At 34.6% G+C, this 23,378-nt stretch overlaps 1 protein-coding gene across 1 annotated transcript in view; it reads left to right on the top strand.

Annotated features, from left to right (window-relative positions):
* Gpc5 (glypican 5) overlaps positions 1 to 23,378 on the top strand; it is a 1,267,099-nt gene that overhangs the window by 970,686 nt on the left and 273,035 nt on the right. The window lies entirely within an intron of this gene.

Raw genomic sequence — 23,378 nt, 5'->3', positions numbered from 1 at the left:
TGTTTTCCCCTGGGATTTAAATCCAATTTCGGGCCTATGAGCTGAGCTCAAGGTGGAGAGGTGGGCTCAGAGCTGTGCAAGAATTCAAGAATCCATGTTAGGGGTGCTTCTATCATTTCCTCTAAGGTCTTGAAGTTCTCTGTTGTGTTTTGTGAATATGGCCAGCAACAGTAAGAAACAAGAAAATATATGGAAGATGGCAAAGGTGAAGGGGCTTGTTTGTATGTTTCTGCTTTTATTTTCTGGAAGTTGTGTACAAACTTCCACCCAATTCTATTTTGTAGAACTTAGTCCTATGGCCTTAGGAAAGTGCATAGATACCTGGGAAATGGATGCCAGGTGTTTACCCAGGAGGGAAAGTGCTTGGTAGACATTATCTCTCCCAGCCAAGATTTATGATTTAAATAAAATAATTGTGGCACATTCTTTTCCTTTATTCTGGAAGAGACACCCTTCTCACACTCTTACATGTGAATATATGCGAGCCACCACAGTTTCATAAGAACTCATGATTCTTGATAACTTATGATTTAGCCTTGACTCTCTCCCTGTGATTTCCATACAGTTTCCTGGGTAATTCATTTGTGCAAAATAAAATTGATCCTACCCCTTCCTGCTTAAACCTTTTGCTGGTGACCTTTCTTATAGCACATTCCAAGTATTTAATAGAGATGATAAAGGCCTACATACATTGCACAACATGGCAGAAATTGAAATTTTTATTAACAAAATATCCATTATGACTCCAGATGTTGAAACGTTCCTACATGTTGGAACTTGGCAGATTTTTTCTGAAGCTAAAGCATATTTGCTTTTCTTCATACTCCAATGAATTCATGTGAAGCATCCATATTCTTATTTGGTCTCAACTTCAAAGAATCATATCTAATTGCTAAAAGGTTAAATATAAATATGAATCCTGTTGAAATAATTGTTGAAGTTAAATAATGCATGTTTGGATATTGAGTTAGTCTCTATTTTTAATTATTGTTCAGTTTTAAATTATGAAATCTATTTTGAAAACTAATATATAAATATGTATGTATATATACGTACATTTTATGTAATGTAGTAGATCTATATGTCGGATTACATAAAAAGGTTATATGTGTGTATATATAGATAGATAGACAGATATAGAGATATAATTGGTGTGTGCGTGTTTATATAAACACATTAGACTTTGTAATCACTCTCATTAGAACTTTCCAGAAATTGATATCCTCTCTACTGTGCCTTGCTTGAGTCTAAGAGGCATGCTCTGGATCTTCAGCTGCTGTTGCAGGTCATGCCAGCCTTCCATTGCTCTGTCAACAACGAAGACTTCCATTTTAAAAGTACTGGCCTGCACTCCCAGTGACCAGGGTAGATGTCACCTCTCCAATTTCCTAAGGGGAAGAGGAGTGCACTGCTTTGTCACATATTATGTTGCCCTAAACTTCAGCAGTAATCTGTTTATGATTCCTCCCAGCTCATTTGAGATCATTTGACATTTTTCATTTAAAAGCAATGGAATTTGAGACAGTGGATAGTATAGCGATACTAAATTACTTGCCCCTCTTATGTGCATCTTAGAGAACTTTATGTGGCTGTTTCTCATTCTGGGATTGTCTCTAATTAAAGGCAGGTGGCCCATCCTCTGTATCCGTATCTCTACCCTCCACTTAAAAACTTATCCCTGAGTCTTCAAGAGAAGAGGAAGCGTCTGTTGCCCTGTTTCCTCGTTCCTCCTTTAATTCTTCAGAATTAACATATTTCTCACAATGCTCTTGTAAATAACTGCTTATTTCTGGGAAACCCCTTATCCACTGGGCTGTGCTCCAGTCCTTCCAGCTTGGTAAAACAACACTCATTCGTGGATGTGCATTCATGCGTTCACTATGTATCATGCACCACTATGGACAGGTGACTGGCAATTATCAAAATAAAGAAATTCAGTCTCTGCTCTCATTTAGTTTATTTTCTAAGGGGAGGAGATGACAGTACATAAAAATATTTGATGCAACATACCTAGATACATGGTAAGATGGCAGAGGATGAAAGTTCATGGTAAATGGAAAAGTTCATATAGTCAGAGTATAATACCAACATGTAAGTGATTAAATTCCAAAAGAACAAAAATTTCTACATGTGAGACACCAAACCCAGTCATTCACAAGCTTGCTCCATTTTTAAACTCATTTATGAGAGGATCCCAAAGAAGCATGGAATCTCATCAATCTTGTCTTCATCTTATGATATATGAATCATGGATATATAAAATGATGGGAATATCATAAACTATACACAGAAGAAATATCTCCACTGAAAGTTATACTCCTAGATCTCTTTATTGGTGTATTTTCAAGTTTGTTGATTTAATATTAATATATAATTTTTAGATCCAAATTATTCAGTTCACTGTTAAAATGCAAAATCTTCTGCACAATGAGTACACATATGAAAAAAGAGTTATAAACTAAGAAGACAGTGTAGGGCCTAGGGAGATGCTAACTTCAATGTGATTAAGCTGATCCTTTCTTCTCTTAGAACTTCATTATTTTGAAAAGTATTAACATGATTCTACCTGCTATTACCACTTGAAAATTTTCAAGATACTTAAAAGTATTTTATCAAAAAGAGTATTACTCATGATAAATGTGGCATAAACTTTCTCCTTATGTCATTTATTTGTATTGTGCTGTAGTAATCTATGTTAAACGTTACTACAGAATCCAAAGGGAGGAAAAATTTAATTTGAAAACTTATTTAAAAGATAATTTTATGATAAATATGTACACTGAAGATACCACTTAAACTTTATTTTTTTATTTTAAAGATAAAAGAACAAAAACATCTTAACAAACACACATACATTTAGAAAATAACACAAAAACAATACAAGCAATACAGAACCTCAGGCAAGGTGATAGGAAACTAACAATGGTTGTTGTATTACATATTGATATTTTCAATTTAAATGCTCAGATAAACAAATATAGACTTGAAAGTGAACTGCCATCTTCTATTATCTCACTGAAAGCTCCATTATGACAGACTTTATGAGTTAATTTCTTTAAAACTTTTAGGAATTATTTGCAGATAAATAGTAAAATGTTCCTTCAATCATTTTTTCCCCCTATAGCTTCTCATTATTCTGTCATTGCCTTTACCATTAAAGCTACGCTAACTGGGTTATTTATGATGGGAAGGTATATTTACTTGTACTATTTTTATCTCAACATTGTATTGAAAGAGCTAATATATTATACTGGAATCAGTCACAGTCAATATCATGGGGTATTTTAAAGCCATTGCTTTATAAGAGAAAATGGATTAGATGAAAGAAGGTAAAATTAGTATAAGATCATACAATAAAGTATGCTCTGTTATTCTGATTGCTTTACCATAGATACCTCACTTTTTCTAGTTTTTGGGAGAGAAAAATTAAGGCTGTTTATGTGCTCAGTAAAACCTTTTCACACAAATTAGATCTGTAACTTAGAAACCTAGAGTTTATAATTGTCATTGTGACAAACCCCTTCTCAGCCCAACACTACTTGAGCCCTAATATTGGATGACAGAAACTAAGTCTCTTATTGTCCTATGCCATTTTCTTCTTTTCTTAAGGCCATTTGACCAGGGGACAGAAGACCTCTGCACATCATAGAGAACAGCAAGAAGTGCTGGGTGAAGGATAGTTATGACATGTGATCGTTTCATATGTGCTCTGCTTCAGACTAGTAACTTCCTAGATTGTAATTTTCACCCAAGATGTTCTACATGTTTTCTTAATATTCTTTAGTGAGAAGTAGAATCATTAATTGATTCTTTGGGTATAAAATTGGAAACCTTTAGTAAAAGGAGAAAATATCCTAGACATGCTTTACCACAAACTGTTTAACTCAATTAATTTGAGTCAGTGTTTGATACATTGAAAAAATAAAAGAGTATAATGTAGTCCCTGCATACTCAATAAGCTTAAATATAGGAGAAGAAACAAATATGAATTACATAGAATGCAGAAATTATATACTAGTGTGAAATCTCAGAAATAAATATACATTCATATATAATACAACTCATGAACAATATAAGATAGAAAGTAAGTGTGTGTCAGAATATATAGCATAAGAAATACTTGCTATGGGAGGATAGGAAAGGGGAAAAAGATGCATCCAAAGTAATGAAGCTGGGCTAGGTTTTCACTTGTGCTTCCAAAGATTCCTATGCATTTAGCCACACCTCAATCTCCGAATTGATCTTTCTGTATCAGACTGTGGGCCACAAAGTCAAACAAGATACCTCTGGAGCTCAGTCAAAGCTCATTAAGCAGATAGGAAGAGACACCCATTCAAATTAGGGTAGTTTCAAAGATGTGTTATTGAATACTTCTAGTGTTTTTTCTAAGTTTGGGAATGTAGCAGAGACTCAGGGTGTCCTTAGCGGTAGCAATAGAAAGCATTCAAGATCTACAGTGGCCCATCTCCTCACAATTCCCTAAGTCCGTGTTTTTCAGGCCTGTATAAGTTTCCTCTTAATCAATTACTCTTCAGAATATTTGCCACCGTCTTTGCCTGAAACCTCGCAGTGCTGGTTTAACGCGATGCAGGGTCACCACTGTGCTTGTCATGCCTTCTTCAAATACCTACAACTGACTGATGATTTTTAAGCTTTCTTAGATGCTCATTTAAATACAAGGGGATTTCATGAAGTTGTGTGGAGATGTGCCTCTGTCTCTGTCAGTCACAGTCAGTGTGGCATATGGGGATCCTGTGAGGTGTGCTCCTGGGGAGGGTGCATGTAAGGATGGCTGTCTGAGAGTGAATGTTCTTATATGCACATTGTTTGCAGATTTCTGAGGGAGAGAGTCATAGAGATTAAAATAATCTGTCAGGAATGGAGATTACCAGGTGGGATGCATTGTCATTGCAACTTTAGAAAGTGTGAGTATTTCAGAGTAAAAGAAAAAGAAAACTTGTAGTTGAATCACACTTCCTCCCCTTCACACAGCACTATTGCTTTAATAACCACAGCATATATACACAAGCACACACACACACACACACACACACACACACACACACACACACCACTGTTCTATTTTTCCAGAGAACAAGAATCGTGAAGAAGAGTGGAAGTTAAGGCAAGTGAATGTCTTCTGATGCAATTATTGTAAAACAGACAGTTTTGTTCTTTGCACATTTCACACATAAACACAACATTCTCTAATAGGTGTGTATTGGTCAAGGAAGCAGATGGCAATGTGTTGAACTTGGGAGTAACATACCCAGAGGGAGGAAAAAATAAAGACAGAGCTCATTAGAATTGAAGAACACAGATTTTTAAATAAAATATATATCATAATAAGAGGCAACTACGAAAAAACCCCACATGGAATTTGACAAGTGGATATGTATCAACGTGAATTTCCAGTGTATGTTTTTCATGGAACATTAGCTCATTATTATGTAAAAAGTGGTCTAATGCTTAAATGCCTCTGAGTGTCTTTGCACTAAATAACATTCTACAGATTTATTTTGCATCATCTCTGAGCCTTATGTACACCAGTATGTATTATGATTAATTCGGGATATAAAGTGAAATGCAACACTTCCAAATCATTTGATCATACTATACCCACGATGAATCAGTTTTGGTCAGTGTTTCTGTTGGTGATACAAAACACCCAGCACCTGCCAGAGTGTAATTTATGGGGTCTCTGCTGCAATTCCTGGTAGAGTTTTCATTCCAATATGAAAGCTCATGAGTCTGGCTGTTACTGCCTGCATCCTGTTGGTTCTTTCCTTTGTTTTGAAGAAATTTTTGTATCTAATGCGATCCCATTTGCTGATTTTCAGTAGTATTTCTTGTCACACTGGGGTTCTAGTCACACATTAAGCATCTGCAGGTTCAGAAAGTCCTTGCCTATCTATGCCTGTCTTTAAGAGTTTCACCTGTTCTATCTTCCAGCAAATCAAGTGTTTCTGTTTTAACATTTAAGTCTTTGATCCATTCTGATTTTACAAACTTGAACAATTTGATATTTTAATCAAATTAGCATAAATTTTGTATCAAAGTCCAGGTTATTCATGATAGACCCTCACATAGACCCTCATGATAGACCCTTTGCTGGATTGTAAGGCGTTATAATAATTTTTACCAATGGCCCTGAGAAAGTGGGTACCATCCATCTGATCCCACCATGGTACACTCTATGTGTTATCCTGAGACATGAACAGAGATGCAGTGTTTACCCGGGGAGATCTTCATGTTAGCATTTCATTTGGTGCTCTGTGTCCATTGGTTCTGCAGCCACTGATTCAGGCAACCATAATCAACAATACTTTAAAAAATTGTATCTATATCAAACATATATGGAGTATTTTTTCTTGTTATTATTCACTAAACAGTGCAACATACCTTATATCATTTATACTTTATCTTGAGGTGATTTAGACTGTATAGAAACAGATGCATAGGTTAGGGATGCAATGGCAAGTACTTTGCCATATATGTAAGACATTTAAGCATCTGCAGGTTTTGGTTTCTGTCAGGCGTCCTGGTGGATAGTGAGAGTCAACTTTGTTTTATTTTAAAGATAAGAGAACCCAAAACATATTATCAAACACACAGATGTAAACAAAATAATATAAAAATACAGAATTTCAGACAAGATGATGGGAAATTAACAATGGTTGTTGTATTATATATTGTTATCTTCAAATTGGTTACTCAGATAAATATAGGCATGCATTATTGATCAATTAAACATCAACGGTTCCTTTTTAAAAAGCAATAGAAATTAGTAGTACAATTATCTTAGATATCTTGTGTGTGTATATACCTTTCTTTCTTCTTTCTTTCTTTCTTTCTTTCTTTCTTTCTTTCTTTCTTTCTTTCTTTCTTTCTTTCTTTCTTTTTCTTTTCTCTCATCCCAGTCATTCTTTCCTTTTATGTGGTTCCCTTCCCTTTCACAGTATCTGTTGTACCTTTTATATTTTATTTACTCTTTCAGGTTCTTACATTAGGGAGACAATATGTTATTTACATATGTGAATCTAATGTATTTTACTTATGAGTATGGTCCCTAGTTGCATCCATTTACCTGTAAAAGCCTCAAGTTTATCTTTCTTTATAGCTGAATAATATTCCATTATATAAAAATACCATCTCTTTTTTATCCATTCCTCATTCATGGGCATTTGGGTTGTTTCCATGATTTAGCTATTGCAAATTGTACTGCTATAAACATGAGTGCACATATATCGTTCTGGTCTGATGTTTTCAGTTCTTCTGGAAAAATACCAAAAGGGAAATAGCTCAGTTGAATTAGACTGCTGATCCTAGTTTACTGAGGAATCTCCAGATAACAGTCAAATTTTGTATTTATAAAAAAGACAAAAAATTTGATATAAGTGTCTTCATGTAGGAAAGTTATTAAATAAATTATAGAATATTTGCAAGTATGATATTGCATATCCAGAGATTTAAAGAATGAAAGTGGACTTGTCTTTCCAAAGATAGCTAAACATTTATTCATTTCCTCAATCTTATTCTTGATCTAAGTTACAGATAATATGAATAACATAATCACAAGCATACAAGTTTTTAAAGACTGATGATTTGGCAAAATTGTCTTAGTAAAAAGTTAATTGAAGAAAAATAAGGATGTACACACATATCCATAATTTTGTATACACTACAAATGGAAAATCCTTTTAAATGTATGAAGTTTTAATAATTTCATATTTGTTAATTATTCTTAGTGTGTATAATTCTTTAAGTTTTTATCTCTAGGTATTTGCCAAATCTTCTACGGTCTTCATATTACAGACAAAATATGTAATGAAGTATGTTACAGTTATTAGCTGTAAAAATATTAGGTCACTCTGATTTTAGCTTACAATTAAGAGGTATTACAAGAACTATCATCACATTTAAATTTTCATATCTGAAGCAGTATGAAAGAACTCATTTATGTTTTAGCAACTTTTGAAAAATCCTTTAAATGCAAATACCTGAATGCATATTTCAAAGTTTAAAAATGAAGGCATTTTTCAAGTGCAGATTTACAGTAGTATAGTTGGCACAAGCATCTGTGGAAGAAAATTTATCATGTCAGGAGATAATTGAAATTGTGACTGAAATGTTCCCAAGAACAACCTTTTTTATCTGAGGCTTAAATAAATGCTTTCATTTCAAAGGCAACTCTAACTGCACCATATAGCTCAAGTGATCAGTAAAAGTAGACAACTGACTTCTTCAAGGAGTCTTGATTTTTATGCGATTTGATCAACTCACAGAGTATAAATTCTACTTCCAGAATGAAACATATGCACAACCTTATCAGAATTCTTGTATTCCAGGCACCTGGTAAAATATGTTCATGTCACTAGCCTCTTTCAAGTAGTGTTTATCATCATCTCCCTGATTGCCTAATATAAGTTTACAACGAGTCTCCTAGGTGTACTAGTACATTACAGCTCTCCCACAGATATCATAAACTGTGACATCTTTGGTAATGAACGTCAGAATCATGCCAGCCTAAGAGTATATTATACATCTCCATGTCTCATTGCCGATACACCAAGTGAGGAGCTCATTCCAAACTCCTTAGTCAAATGGACTTAATACACAGAGTTTTCACTGGTTGGTTGCACATGGAAGGCATTTTATAAGTCAAATCAATTGTAAAGATACTCAAGATGTCTTTTATCTAAACAACACTGTGGTCTCTTTTGTTATTTTTTCTCTATTTGTCTCCTACTATGGAAATTTTCAAAAGGATAGGGTTTTTAAAGCTGGAAGGGACTTTCAGGATGATGGTCTAAACATTTAATTTTTCAAGGTAAGGGGCACCCTTACCTGATGCCTTTGTCACAAAGGCGTATTATTATGGATGTATCATACCCACATTTATTCTTTAGAATATTTCCATTGATGAGTTATGTCGTTTAATTTTATGAGTTTTATTATATTAAACAAAGAATGCTTAACAGGAAAAATATCAAAAAAGTAAAGTATTGAATTTTTAGTATTTATTGATTGTTTACATAAAAGCATCAAAGTTTTCAATATGGACTGCTTTCTGGTGTACAAAGTCTAAAATATAAAAACAAAAATATATTCATATATAAACTACAATTAAAATACCAATAGAAATCTCTAAATATTCCTTACATCAATTATCACACCCGAGGCAGTTTTCACACATGACACCAATACCTTCCATACACACATATCACTTACACTGACAGTACATGTGTTTTGCTTTCCTAACCTTTTTGTAGGACATACTTGATATCCTTCTGCTCTTGCTTCTGTGTCAGGAGGTTCTTATCATATTCTATAATGTGTAATTAGCAGGAACATAAAATATCTATAAAATAAAGTATTAAATTCTTAATATGCATTATATATTTAGACTAAACATCGACATTTTCACATCAGCTGTGTACTTGCTTACAAAACCTATAAGATAACATCAGAAATAATTTCCTCCATGAACTACAATGAAAATACCATGAAACTCTATAACAAATATAATCTTTGCTTCCATTGTCACACCCTAGGGAGTCTTCATACATCACACTTGCATGCTCGATGTACATTTCTTTCTTACACTAACAGCACATGTGCTTAGCTTCTCTTTCCTGTGTGACAGGCCATTCTTGCCATGTTTGTTGTCTTCCTCTTCTGCCAGGAGCATCCTACTATGTTATATAATGGACATTTAGCAAGAAAATTAGATATCATAAAATAAAATATCAAGTAGCTAATGAGTGCTTAGAATAGGCATGAGCATTTTGCATCAGCTGTTTACTTGCTCACAAAACCTAAAAAATAATGTCAGAAATGAAAACCTATGTGAACTACAATATAAACATAAACAAAAGTCCACCGCAGAAATTAACTTTGCATTTCATATGTGTGTATGGAAGGTATTGGTGTCACACACAAGCAGTTTTAAAACATGAAAACTGCACATTCCATGTACAACGTTGCACTTGCATTTCAGTGTTTGTTTATTTCACAACACCATGTAGCAGTTCATCTGTTACAAAGAATTTCCAACGTTGAGAGGCAGTGCTGGCATTCCATCCAATAGGTTTCACCCCTGCCAAGATCCTTTCTATGTTTTTGGACCTAGTTCTAACACTGTTGTTTCATTTTGTTACATGACCATTTTGCACCATTTCTACTAATTGCATACGTATTTGCATTGCTGTTTTCTTCATCATCTGAATCAAGGAGGTCTGCATTTCCTGTGTATGTATCAGTCAGTTTTTGCTCCATTTCACCATCACAGAGACTTTGGCTCTCATGCCAACATTAAAGTCATGCTCATCTTCATCGTACCTGCATGAATGATCTGATGATTCACTTTTGATCTTCAACCCTTGCAAATGTGGTTCATGTGTCATTGTACTGAATGGACTACTTTCTACCAGAAAAATTAAAAGAAAACTTTTAGAAAAGCAAATTCTCAGGCAGGGAACATAGCTGAGAGGCACAGTGCCTGCCTGGCAAATGCAAAGTCTTGAGTTCAATTCCCAGTACCAAAAAAAAAAAGAAAATTTTAAAAAATTTAAATAGCAAATTCTCTTTAATGGTTTGATCAATCTTTCATTCTTACATCTGGCAATCTGAGCAACTTCATTGAAGATAACAATATGTAATATAACAGCTACTATTAATTCCTATCGTTTTGTTCTGAAACCCTGTGTCATTTTTATTGTTTTTGCTTTGATTTGTTTCTGTCTACGTTGTTGGTATTTTGGTATTGTTCCTCTGTTGTTATTCTCTTTAAAAGCAAATCTTAAATGTACAGAAATTTAGCAATGAGCATTTAATGGGTAAAATTCACCCGCTGCTGCTTTGGAGCTTCTGTTGGTGGCAGACCTTGCTGTTCATCTGACAAGTGGGTCAGTGCTCAGACGGGTGTTTGCTTCCCCCAGGTGCAGCTACTATGAGTCACACTCATGTTCCATTTATGGCAAAATACATGTTTTCAAAACAGAGTAGTGGTGTGGGTGTATTTCACCCCCTGTAATGCTCAAGTACAAATACACAAAAGCTGTTAGATGGAGCATTATGTGAATAAAAACCCCACTTTGACACTTTTGCACATATGCACACACCTTGTGGTTCTTCATTCCAACTGGGCAAACATGAATATTGCTTTCTGTCTCCACTAGGCGTGGCTACCAAGACTCCCAGCCAGCTCTTATTATGCTAACGTGGAAATTTACAGTGGAAGAATATGGGGCAGGTTATTGTAACTCAGTGTTGTGTCCCAACAGTTAAGAAGCTAAAGCTAAAGAAAGTCAAAATAGTTTTTTTTTTAAATTACAGTAGAAACTGGTGACATATTTAGAAATCAAAGCGAAGTATTATGACATCCAGTCTGTTGCTAATTCGACTAGACTAGGCTAACTCATCAAACGAACTTGAAATTCCACAAATGAGTCTGTTTACAGTAGCCGTATTTTATATATTTCAGAAGAGATTATCTACTCTTACTCTTTCCTGTACCCTTCCTTCACCTCCGCTCTCCACCCGTACTTCTTTCCTTTTGTTCCTTCCTTCTTTCCGTTTTGCTTTGCGTTCTCTATCCTTTCACTGTCTTCCCTGCGTCTACCCTCCCCACCTCCTTTTCTCCGTCCATTCTCCCTCCTCCCTTTTCCACTTTCCCCTTCCCTCTTTCCTCTCTCGCTTCTTCCCCGCCCCCTGTTGCACCTCCTTTGACGCCCTCCTTTTACGGCCTATTTTGCCCCAGGATCTAGGCATTATTTTCTCCTTGCTATGTGTGCTTCCTCTATACGAGACATTTTGATCCAATCTCTGTGATGTTCTCTTGCCTAGCCATTGATTTCCGGAGGATGCATATCAGAATCTGTTGCTCCCTACTACCCTCCCACTGCCTCAATTCCCAGGTGCTTACTTCTGATCTTCAGTGAAAGGGCCCCAAATGTCAGAATGTCAGAATTAATTGAATTAACAGTAGTATACTTTGATTATTTTTGAGATTATCACTAAATATTTATTTTCTTCAAAAATGAATCTTTAAACTGTTTTATCAACTGCTTTAGATTAACTGATTTATTTCATAATCTTTATATAATAGTTTATGGAAGAGAGGGGCCTTACCACACTCTAGAAATGGCAGGATAATATTATATGAACATATATTAAAATAAAAAGCCTCTTGAGTATGCTAGAATTAAGTTAATAATTAAAACAAAAATCATAATCACTAATAATTTAGCAGCCCGTATTAAGAAAATCACTTTTTGCAAAGCTGCTGGCTTCTCTATTTGAATATATAATAAAACGATTGCTAAATAGCTCCCTAAGTGCATGAGATATGCATTAGAATATGAAATGAATATAAGAATGATGACATTACATATCCTGTAAAGATATATAATCAAGAATTGAGATCTAAAGAATGAATGAAAAAATAACATGATATAAAAGAAATCTTAGTAATTAGTAATCAGAGGAGGGAGAATTCAAATTTCTTTCCTCTGACTTGAAAGATGATATTTATAATGGCATTTAAAGTAGGGCTAATCTCATGTCTGCAAAATTTGACCCATTTGTAAATATGTGGAATACTTACATTGATTTCAAAAGAATGCTTTTGAAATTGTTAAGTTATTTACAAGTGATCAAGTTCAAAAATCAATTTCATTAAATTAAAATAAAATGGGAAGAGGTTTGGTGCTAGCAAGAAACATTTATTCAATAGAAAATAGTAAATGGCTTCTTGAGCATGCTCTTTGAAATTATGATAATGAATATTACTGGGACTGGGGAACATATTGCCCAATGAGAACATAGGTCAGATGACATTGCAGATTGCATTGTAGGGAATGCTCCTCTTATGTGATCATTATTTTCATAATATCTCAGGGAGGAATCATTTAATAAATTAATGACACTCTAGTCCAAGAAGATCAAGAGACTCATGCAGAGAAGAAAAGTCTGGTGGATGGGTTACCACAAAATTCTAGCTCCTAACCACATAACCTAGTGCTGTAAAGATAGGTACAGGTTACATGAGGAAATACTCATAAAACCTCCAGATTTTCATATTGGAAATAATGAACGAAGATTTAAGTAAATGAGGACATGTACTTATGGTCTATTATGACGTTAATTGAAAACCATGTTTATGAAAATTGTGAATAAAAAGAAAATATGAAAAAAATTGCTCATTAAACCAGCATATTTTAAATGTTCCTAAAATGTCCATAAGGTTATGTATAAAAATGTAGCCACTGACTTCTATGTAAGTTTCCATGGTGTTTGCAAAGATATGGCAATGGATGGAATTAAGTGCGCCTTTCTGTAGCAGTGTTTTTGAAATATTGTGTGGAACTATGCATTATTTCTGTCATGAAGAAACAGTATTTGAAAACCTAAACTTTAATGGATTAAAAGATATAATTTGAGGAATAAAATTTTCAACCTGTTACATAAGTATAAAGTTAATACTTTGGTTATACGTACCTCACTTGTGTGTGTGTGTGTTTGTGTGTGTGTGTGTGTGGTGGCTATTACATTCTTTTTAACTTTCAATTTTATTAGATTTTCCATCCTTTTCTTATTTAAGATACAGGTTATATTCTTAATAATTTCTTCCTTTCTAGAATTTATACTTTTGCACTTTTTATGATTCTTTTAATAAGCAGAAGTTCTGAATTTCTGTTAAGACTAATTTATCAAAACTTTCCTTATGAACAGTATTTTCAAGGACTTTTGTGACCATCCTGAATTCATGAGTATATTCTGCTTTGCTTTTTTCTATAATTTTTGCTTTATACACTGGTGCCTTCATTTGAGGTCAGGGTCTGTAAAGGAAACAATACAGGACACTTAACTGCATGATTATTTTAGAATATTCACCCAAAGAATCATATACAAAAGAGTGTAGGAAATCTGTCCACACATTAAAGACCCAAAGAATCCAGCTGAGGTCTTGGCTCCTACAGCAATGTCCCGCACAAGTCCAACTAAAAACCTAGAGCCCATGACAATGACTCATGCAAGCCTGACCTGTGCTGGGAAGGGCCAAAAGTCAGTGGTGGAGCTAGAAAGTCTGTGCCAGTGGGATGAAGAATATGTGCCAGTAAGCTGAGGGCTCTGCACTGGAGCGATGGTGCAACACTCAAGACAAGGATCAGAGCTCCACCAAAAGGTACCAGTCATCCTCAGTACAGCGAAGTCCTGAGCTCCTCCAACGATGAGAACAGCCAAGTTCATATCAGGAAAATTAGCACAACAAGCTTCTCCAGGACACTGAACAGTATATCATCTTCCCCTCTGTTATGGTTGATACATTGTGTCAGCTTGGGAAGTTTAGAGGTTTGGCTAAGTGACTCAGCAGGAAGCCAGGATGCTTACTTTGTGTACATCCTGAGCCTGTGGAAGAGGAGGGTATGGAGATTATGTGAGAGCTACACACCCCTTAGGTGGGGGTAGCCTGTTTACAGTGCAGGGGAGGGAAAGGGTCTGCTTGCCGCGATTCTTCGTTTGCTCTGGCTGCTTTGCTGTTCGGCTGCCATTCCCCTTTTGCTCTTGTGTTGTTATCTTCTGCCTCAGAGCCAGCCAAGTATGGACTGTAACCTCCACAAACTGTAAGCTAAATAAACCTTTCCTTCCTTCATTTTGGGCATTGGGTATTTTGACTCAGCAACGAGAGAAAAGTAACCAAGACACCCTCTGGAGCCAGGAAGTGATGCTCAAAGTAAGGACCGGAGCTCATTGAACGTAAACCATAGCCATTCTGTGACAACAAGGTCTTGAGCTCCTTTGATGATGAGAACAGCTGAGTTCATATCAGGAAAGCCAGCATGACAAGCTCTTCCAGGAGAGCTAACAGCCCCAGGAGAACCAACAGCTCCCAAACAGCACTTCTTCTCCAGTTCTCCTTTTTGTTTTGGTGGCAACAATCCTCAGGTGGCCCTCCAAATCCAGCACCACGCTAATTCAGTTCAGCTGGGTATTACAAGTTGAGCAACAGTTGTCAGTCCACCACACCTACTTATCACATGAAATTCATTTTTGTATTGTGTATACTAGGAATCAAAATTCATTTATTTTTCTTCAAAAGGATATAAAATTATTAGAATACCACTTACCATATTTGTTATTTTTTTGCTTCCTTCTAATAGCATGTTTGTTTTATATAAAATGACCAAACATTTCTGTGTTTATCTTTGCTATTTATTGTGTTTCTGATTTATTTCTCTTTTCTTATGCAAAAACACACAGGCTGGACTATTATTACTTTATAATAAAACTTTAGAGCAGATACATAAAACCTCAAACTTTATTCTTTTTAAACAGTGTCTTCACAATTCTTTGTCCTTCACATGTCATAAATATGTTCCATAATTTGCCAATTTTCACAACAGAAAGAGATGAGCAAATGTATCTGTTCTGACTTGGACTGAGACTGCTGTTAAATCTGCAAAGCAATTTGGCAAGGACTGACGACAACTTTGAATGTCACAGTTCATGAGCATAGTGTATGTTCCCATTCCATAGGTTTCCATTAATTACTCTTCATAGCAATTTATATGTCTATGCTTAATAAACATTTTGCATGTTATTTTTTAAAAAGGTAAAAAATAAATGGCTTAGATTTTAAATAAAAGTTTAAAGCTAACTGGCTTAGTGTGGACTTATTATAATAGCAGCTAACTGTGAGTATTTATTCAGCATTTATAATGCATCTGATCTTATCTTTTTATTCACTTTTAAATATTTCATTTCATTTTCACCACAATCTTATAAGTAAATGCTTTTATCATTTTCATTATATGTAAACTTGTGTTTCAATAGATGTCCTAACTTGCAGTGATCACACAGTTGATGTCAAAGCTCAGACCTAAAATCAAAACCCAGGCTCTTAAAGCTTCTGCTCTATGGCTTTAAACTGACACCCTATGTGTACTTTTATATTTTGAGTATAGTGATGAGCATATTCCCCATATTCATTGATAAACTGTTTTATAAAAGTTTTAAAATATTCCAATAGAAATGTGATCAGGATGTGATGTGGTCAGGAATACTAATTTAAGTGTCAAGTGTCCTACTCTGTCTCACCCAGGAATCAACTGTCTGGGAAGTCATGGGAACCTGCAATCTTCAATGGTACTGTTGAGACTACTCAATTAGATGTGAAAGAAGTCTTTTCATACCACTTTCTAAGTTCCATTGTGCTTTGAAAGCCTGTTCCTTTAATATGTTTGTCATAAATATATTTGGAACATTCTAAAATAATGATTCTTTTGTTGTTGTCCCAAATTAGTAGCCCTTTCAGCACTTTATTCTTATTATTTATAAGAAGAAATGTTTATGAAATGACCATTATACTATCCTTGACAGTCTAATATTAATTCATATTTATTCTGTGAAATGTTTAGAAGGACTTCTTTTATGCTTGCTAGGGAAGGGATGAGAAATTGTATGTATTGTATGGATAATATTTAGTGATGGTTTGCTTTTTGTAATTCAAGTAAAAATAAAATTTCTCATTTAAATTTTGCCATTTTCAAATATGTTATCTAAGCCTCCCAAACACTGCACCCTAAGACTATTTCCATATATGTAAATTTACTTGTACATCTTACTTTTCAGCCAGATTCCAGTTTATCCTTTACAGCATAAACATGCAGCCCACGTGTAGTTGAGGCACAAGATTCACCTGTTCCTGAAAATATAAATCTTTGCTATTGTTTTGTTACTGAGCTGTGTTATCTTGTTTTGATTTTTTAAGACCACTTACATTGTAAAATATCAAAAAGGAATACTCTTGATGTAGTAAACATATTTTGTATATTTGGAGATCACTCATTTCTTGGTCTTACTAACATCAACACTGGTTATACCAAACCTGGACAGGGAGAAGAGTTTGTGTTGTTTACCTCAATTTTCTGTAATGTCCCATTCTCTTGCTAGGAATGTCTCATTTCCACGACTGCCTGTCCTGGCTGTGCACCCAGGGCTACATAGGTCTTTTGGAAGGAAGCAGGTAAAGCTAGGAGCAAAGCCTCTGGCATTTCATGCCAGGGCACAGGTGCTCCATCAACACTTTGGCATTTGATAGAAGGGTGCATCCTTCACATTTTGTAAGTGCAGATGCCCACTGGAGAATTGTTTTATAAAAAGTTTTGTAATGCTCAAAAGAACACTAACATTTACCCTCTTACCAAAGTGAAGCTGAACGAATTTACTTGTGACAATTTCTGAGGGAGCAGGGTTTGGATTTTAGTGCTGTTGCTTTTGGTTTCACTTGTTGTTGTGTTATTTTTCTCAGCTTTTATATCCCTCTTGTTTTTGTTGATTTGTTTATTATTGCAACCCATGTGTTGAATACTATGTCAGTTATTTGGCCCTTCTTTCTTTTACTTGGCCCTGTTGATCCAGAATTAATTTTTATTTTAGGAGAACTGAAATATAATTCATCATTCTCTTTATTTTGGTATTTTTTTTGGTCATTTAAATTAAGACAAGTAGAAGGCTATGCCTCTGCTGATTAAAAATATATATTTGAGCTAAAATCACTAACACAAAACTGAAATTTGATCTCCTCATTATTCAGAGAATTTCTTTAGTTAAGATCACCTTGTCATGCGTGTTCCTTTGTAAGTACATGGGGAAAGAAAGAATAAAAGTACTTTCTTATTGAGAAATGGGAATTTTTCTCATTTCAGAAGAAAATGACATAGTGGTTCCAGGTGTATTTGTAACAGAAAGAAATGGGTTTCGGTGTTTTAATGAGACAATGAGAAAAGAATTAGACAGAGAAGAAAGTGTTAAAGTGACCAAAAGTGATTATGATTAACAAGTATAAAATAAGTTACTTTAGAATGATAATAAATATAAAAGAGTTGATTAAAGTATACTTATTTTAAGAGTATTAGAGGGAAATTTAACTCTAATGGAATATTTTATATTTGAAAGTGATTAGTCCACATCTTCTTCTCTTCACGAAGTCCTGACATTGATGCTGACACCTGGGTATTTTTACCTGTTTATTCTCAGCTGCCACCATCACTGGAGGCAGGTAGGGAGGGAAGTCTCTCCTGGTGACTCACTGGTGTTAGGGAAAAAGCACAAAATGAGTTGCCAGGAATAAAATAGCAGAATTCTAAAGAAATTCCATTCTTACACATGTGAACTTGCCGACCTCAGACTGGGTGAATTAATTATGCTCTGATAAGCTAGCCCCAGAGAGCCAACCTTTGAAGATCTACTCTTTTCTATAATCACTATAGCAATTTAGCATTTAAACCTGCCTCCAGGGGAAAGGGCATAGAATTCACTTGTGAAAAAATATCTTTATCTTCTGTTCATCATTTTTGGTTGCCAATTTGAAATTATTCTTATTAAAGAAATTAAAAACCCAAATTATTAGTATGCCTACTATTTTCTTCAGATTGAACATAAAAGTTAGTTGGGATCAACTTATAAAAACGTTTTGCTCAGGCAAAGGACAATAAAAATAGCTAAGTGAAAAGCAAGAGTGGGTTAAACTAGAAGAAAAAATCATTTATTTTTAGGGGAAGAAAATAGACTCTTAGATGTAAATACACCAAGTAAAAATTATAAAATTAAAGTTTTAAAATGATGTGAACTATCTCACACCCTGTGTCAAATGCATTGAATTATTAACCTGACCACACCAGGACACCTGAAGAGCTGACAATGAGGTGGGTGCTAACCTCACGGGTGGAGTAATGCACAGCAGCTGGATGTGCTGTTGTGGGGAAGACTGAGAGGGAGGAGGAGACATCATCACTTTGGAGGCTGTACTCTCCCAGTGCTCTTCCCCTGCGTGATGCTGCCTGGCCACTATGAAGTGAGATTTGCTTTACCATACTCCTCTGTAACAGTCTGTCAGCCTTGGCCCTATCTGAAATGGACTGAATCCTCTGAAGCCCTAAACCATATAAACCACTTCCTCCTTTAAATTGTATATAGTAGAAATTTCACCTTGGAATGGTAAAGCTAATCAATATGTACACTAAACAGTTCTTCTATATTAATATATGCATTAACACATACATCATATGCATAAGCAGACAAAATATAGTAAAGTTATTTTTTAAGGGCTAACAGTCATACAAAACCCTCTATTTTTCTGACAATACAAGTTATGAGTGATACCTATTTCCTCTTTTTAAAATGTTCCTCTGTGGCTGAATAACATTCTATTGTGTATATATACTACACTTTTTAAATCCGTTCATCATTGATCAACACCTTGGTTGATTCCCTATCTTGGCTATTGCAACTTTTGCTGTGATAAGCCTGCAAATATCTCTTTAATATATCAGGTTCACTTCTTTGAAACACTGCATACATAGATATACAGTAATGAGATGGTTAGATCTTATTGTTTTTCTGTTTTCAGTGTTTTGAGGACCCTCCATAATTTCTCCAATGTAGTTACAATAATTTACGTTCCCACCAGCAGTATGTAAGATTTCCATTTTCTTTGCATCTTCTCCTGTGTTTGTTATATTTTGTCTATTTGTTATTACCATTCCAACTAGGGTGAGATGATGCCTCATTGTAGTTTTGCATTTTTCTGATGATTAGTGATGCTGAGCATTTTTTCATATGACTATTGCTCACTTGTATATCTTTGGAAATATCTATTCAGATCATTTATTTTTCAGATTAGTTGGTGGGTTTTGTTGTTGGACAGTAATCACTTGCTGGATGAATAATTTGCAAATGTTATTTTCCAATCTGAAGGTTGTCTCTTTAGACTGTTTTCTCATTTAATATAATTCTATTTGCTTTTTTCTTTTCATTCATTGTCTTGCTTTTGAAGTATTATGCAAAAAACCCCACAAAAATGCCTGTACTTTCTTCTTGTTTTGCCCTTTGTTTTCCTTTTTCCTTCAGTTGTCTTTTTTCTAGTTTTTTAAAAACAAAGATGAATAAATTGAGTTCATCACCACACATTATGCAAATTTCTGATGTCTTCTTAATTGTGTATACTGTCATGTTCTAGTATATACAAAGCTTTGAATATTCAGTAGATGTGAACAATGCATAAACTATAGTTTTGATCTTATGTATTTCAAATCTATAGTTTGAGTTTCTTATGTTTACATATAGTTAATTGCATTCTATTTATTTAGTTTACATAATTTTGAATTTATGTACTTTTTTATTATTTCATTCTGATAACAGAATTATTATTAAAAATGAACACATAAGAATCTATGGAACTGAATTCTAAATGTAATGAGTATTTTAAAAAATATTTTTAGCCTGTAGAAGTAAAAGCCAGAGTATAGATTAATTTTTAAAATTATAGAGATAACTGATTAGCAAAATAGGCCTCACATTTCTTGGTTTTGGATCAAGATCCAGAGATTGAAGGAAGGAAGGAAAGGAGGAAGGTAGGAAAGGAGGAAGGAAGGGAGGGAGGAAGGAAGGGAGGGAAGGAGGGAAGGAGGAAATAAAGAAGGAAGGAAGGAAAGAAAAATATAATAGAAAAGAGAAAGGAGGGAAAAAAGTTGAAAGCATTCTTAAATTTTTAAAAATTAAAAATGGTCAATTTAAACAGAAACTTTTAAAGAAAATAACATATATTGAATAAAGGCGAAATTTGTGATGCTTCACAACCAAGACATTTCTCAAAGTTATTTTCTTTGCAAAAGTAAAGAACTGCTTTATTTTACTTGAACTTAAGACTCCAGCATCAACTAAAGGAGCCACCGAGCCTCAGATAAAGGCTTTGCATGAAACGACGAAGAAAGCAACCTGTTTTTATTTTGATTTAGATTCGCCATGGCAGAGCATGAAAATTACTTCACTGGGGTGAAGCATAAGGGATCTCGAGATGCTAAACTCGTTTGGTATTGAGAAGCAGTAGGAGGTAGGAGGTGTAAGAAGATACACTGCCTGTGCAAGAATAATGTGAGAAGAACAAATGGGAAAAATGGGAACTCTGAAAACCTCTACGGAAATACAAAATTAATCAAAATGCAGACCAGTTGGTGAGCACGAAAAAAAATCAAGTATGTGTCTCAAGACTTTCTCTGAAGGAGAAACTACAAATAACTTTTAGATGTTTAAAAAGTGGATCGCTTTGGAGGCACTACTATGTTGATTCTAATATGCGTTAATTTAAAATACAAAATTGTTCACTGGTCCTCAGAGTTTTGTCGTCCTCACGTACCTTAGGAATCTCCGCAAAGTGAAATATGCACAGTTTCTGAGCTTGTTCAGTGACAGTCCTATTTTTAATGCTGAGTATTTGATGCAGTTGCTATTCTATAAAGTCCTCTGTAAAATATTGACTTTATATTTAAAGGTTAAGGGAAGAGAATAACTACCAAAAGTTTTCATAAACAAACCACCATTGAAATGGGGCACTCAGCCCAGTGTTATAAATATCGGGAGAAGGGAGGTATAGTCCTTGTCCTGAAGGACATATATGTGGCCTCAGGAAGATGTTACAAAATAAGGTTTGGCAGGAAAAAAAAAATTTAAATAGTAAAGAATTACAAAGAATATACACGTGACATTTCTGAGAAACTTACAATTTCTCACTGCAGAAAAAAGGAATGGTGCTCATATTAAAAAGAGAAACATTAGATTACTTTGTAAAAGAATGTGAAATGGAAAAGATAGTGACTGAATGGCTGAACTAGTGCTGAAGCTCACATTTACCAATGACAGCAAAATGCTATTTATTTCAGAAGAAAACATGAATTTCAAAGGGCCTTTGGGTACTAACCAAAGTCTGAAATGATTTTCTTTTATTTCCACACTTCACACCGAATTATCAACCCTGTGACCTCTCTGTTTGGAACTCACATACCCAATAGATTCCTTACGATATTTCTTTGTCAATTCTTGGAGCCTAAGTCCCAGAAAAAAAAATTACTGGTTTTTGAGTAACTTGACCTGTTTGAACACTGAAAATTGTTGATTCTCTCTGCATTCAGAAGTCCTTGGTCTTTGGTGTCCATGATACCCTTTCTTCTTTCAACTTTGAAACTTCTATGCATGTTTCAAAAGATTCAGTTTTATTTTTTAAGGTTCTTACTTGAACTTTCGTACTTCTAACTCTTCATTCCTCATGACTGAGCAATATATCTTTGTGGTTATATGGCTGACTGTAGTTAGATTTGACTAGGTGGCCATTTTCAGCCCATAATAATCTCCTGACTCTCAGAATGGTCATCTTCATACCGACTACTCATTTCCGCCCTGGGCCAACAAAAACTTAAAATTTACATAACCATTTTATTTTCCCCATATATTTCTGCTTTAATAAAATGTAATGTTCACAGCATGCATCTGCCAAGGCAGAAACCTGTTAGGAAAACACTAACTTTATTCTGTAGCCCAACGTGTTTTAACGAGCATCAGGACTCATTGCCAAACTTCGTAGACTGAACTTCCACTCAAGGTGAATTCTGCTTCTTCTGCGTCAGAATGTCTTACTTCAGCCCTCATTATTATACTAATGGTAACTGAGTATAAATGTGAAATATTAGGTAAAACACATACACATAAGTTAAAAATTTGGTAGAAAATATTTCAGTATAATATGTATTTGATAAAACTGTATATAATCAGTGTACAAACACATGTATTTATGTACTCACAAACATATGTGTGTGTAGCTATACACAAAGTTATGGGCAAAGTAACTTTTGTGGATGAGATCTGTTAAATCTACAAAGTTAATATTTTTATTGCTTGTACACAGCTTCATTGAAATATAATTCACATACTCCAGAGTTTACCTATTTGAAATGCACAATTCCATGGTTTCTAGCATATGTGCACAGCTGTGCAAACATTTTGTAATGATCTAATTATAGAAAAATTTTATGATTCCCCCCGAAAAGATGCCTCATATCCACTGGCAGTAACTCTGTTCCCTGATTTGGGGTTTTTAAACAATACCAGAATATAGAATAAAAAGTGAAGATTTCTAAAGGATTGCATGAAGCTATGAAGTTATAGCAACTCAAATAAGTAGGTGTGTTCACATCATCTCTCTGGCTCACTACCTCTGCCAGGTGCACCCTAGTCCCAGGTGCTGCTGCCTAGTTATTGAAATAGAAAGACAACTCAATCCAGTGTACTTATTCCAGAAAAGTTAACGGTGCCTACTATTAGAAATATCCAAACATAGTACAGACAATAATGAAAGGATGGACTGCAGAGATGTCTAAGTTTTTTGGGAGACTCAAATAATCATCCTTATTTTATACTGAAATATTTCTTATAAACATTATAAACACTCCAATAATTTTAGAATAAGAATGTATAACACTCTTACGAACACATGTGATAGAAATCTACCTTACAACAAATGTAGTAGTTAGATTTGTAGTAAA

Source organism: Chinchilla lanigera, unplaced genomic scaffold (genome assembly GCF_000276665.1).
Source record: "Chinchilla lanigera isolate Chin_1 unplaced genomic scaffold, ChiLan1.0 scaffold00003, whole genome shotgun sequence".
In the NCBI taxonomy this organism is placed as follows: domain Eukaryota; kingdom Metazoa; phylum Chordata; class Mammalia; order Rodentia; family Chinchillidae; genus Chinchilla; species Chinchilla lanigera.
This window is presented reverse-complemented; position numbering and strand designations above follow the sequence as displayed.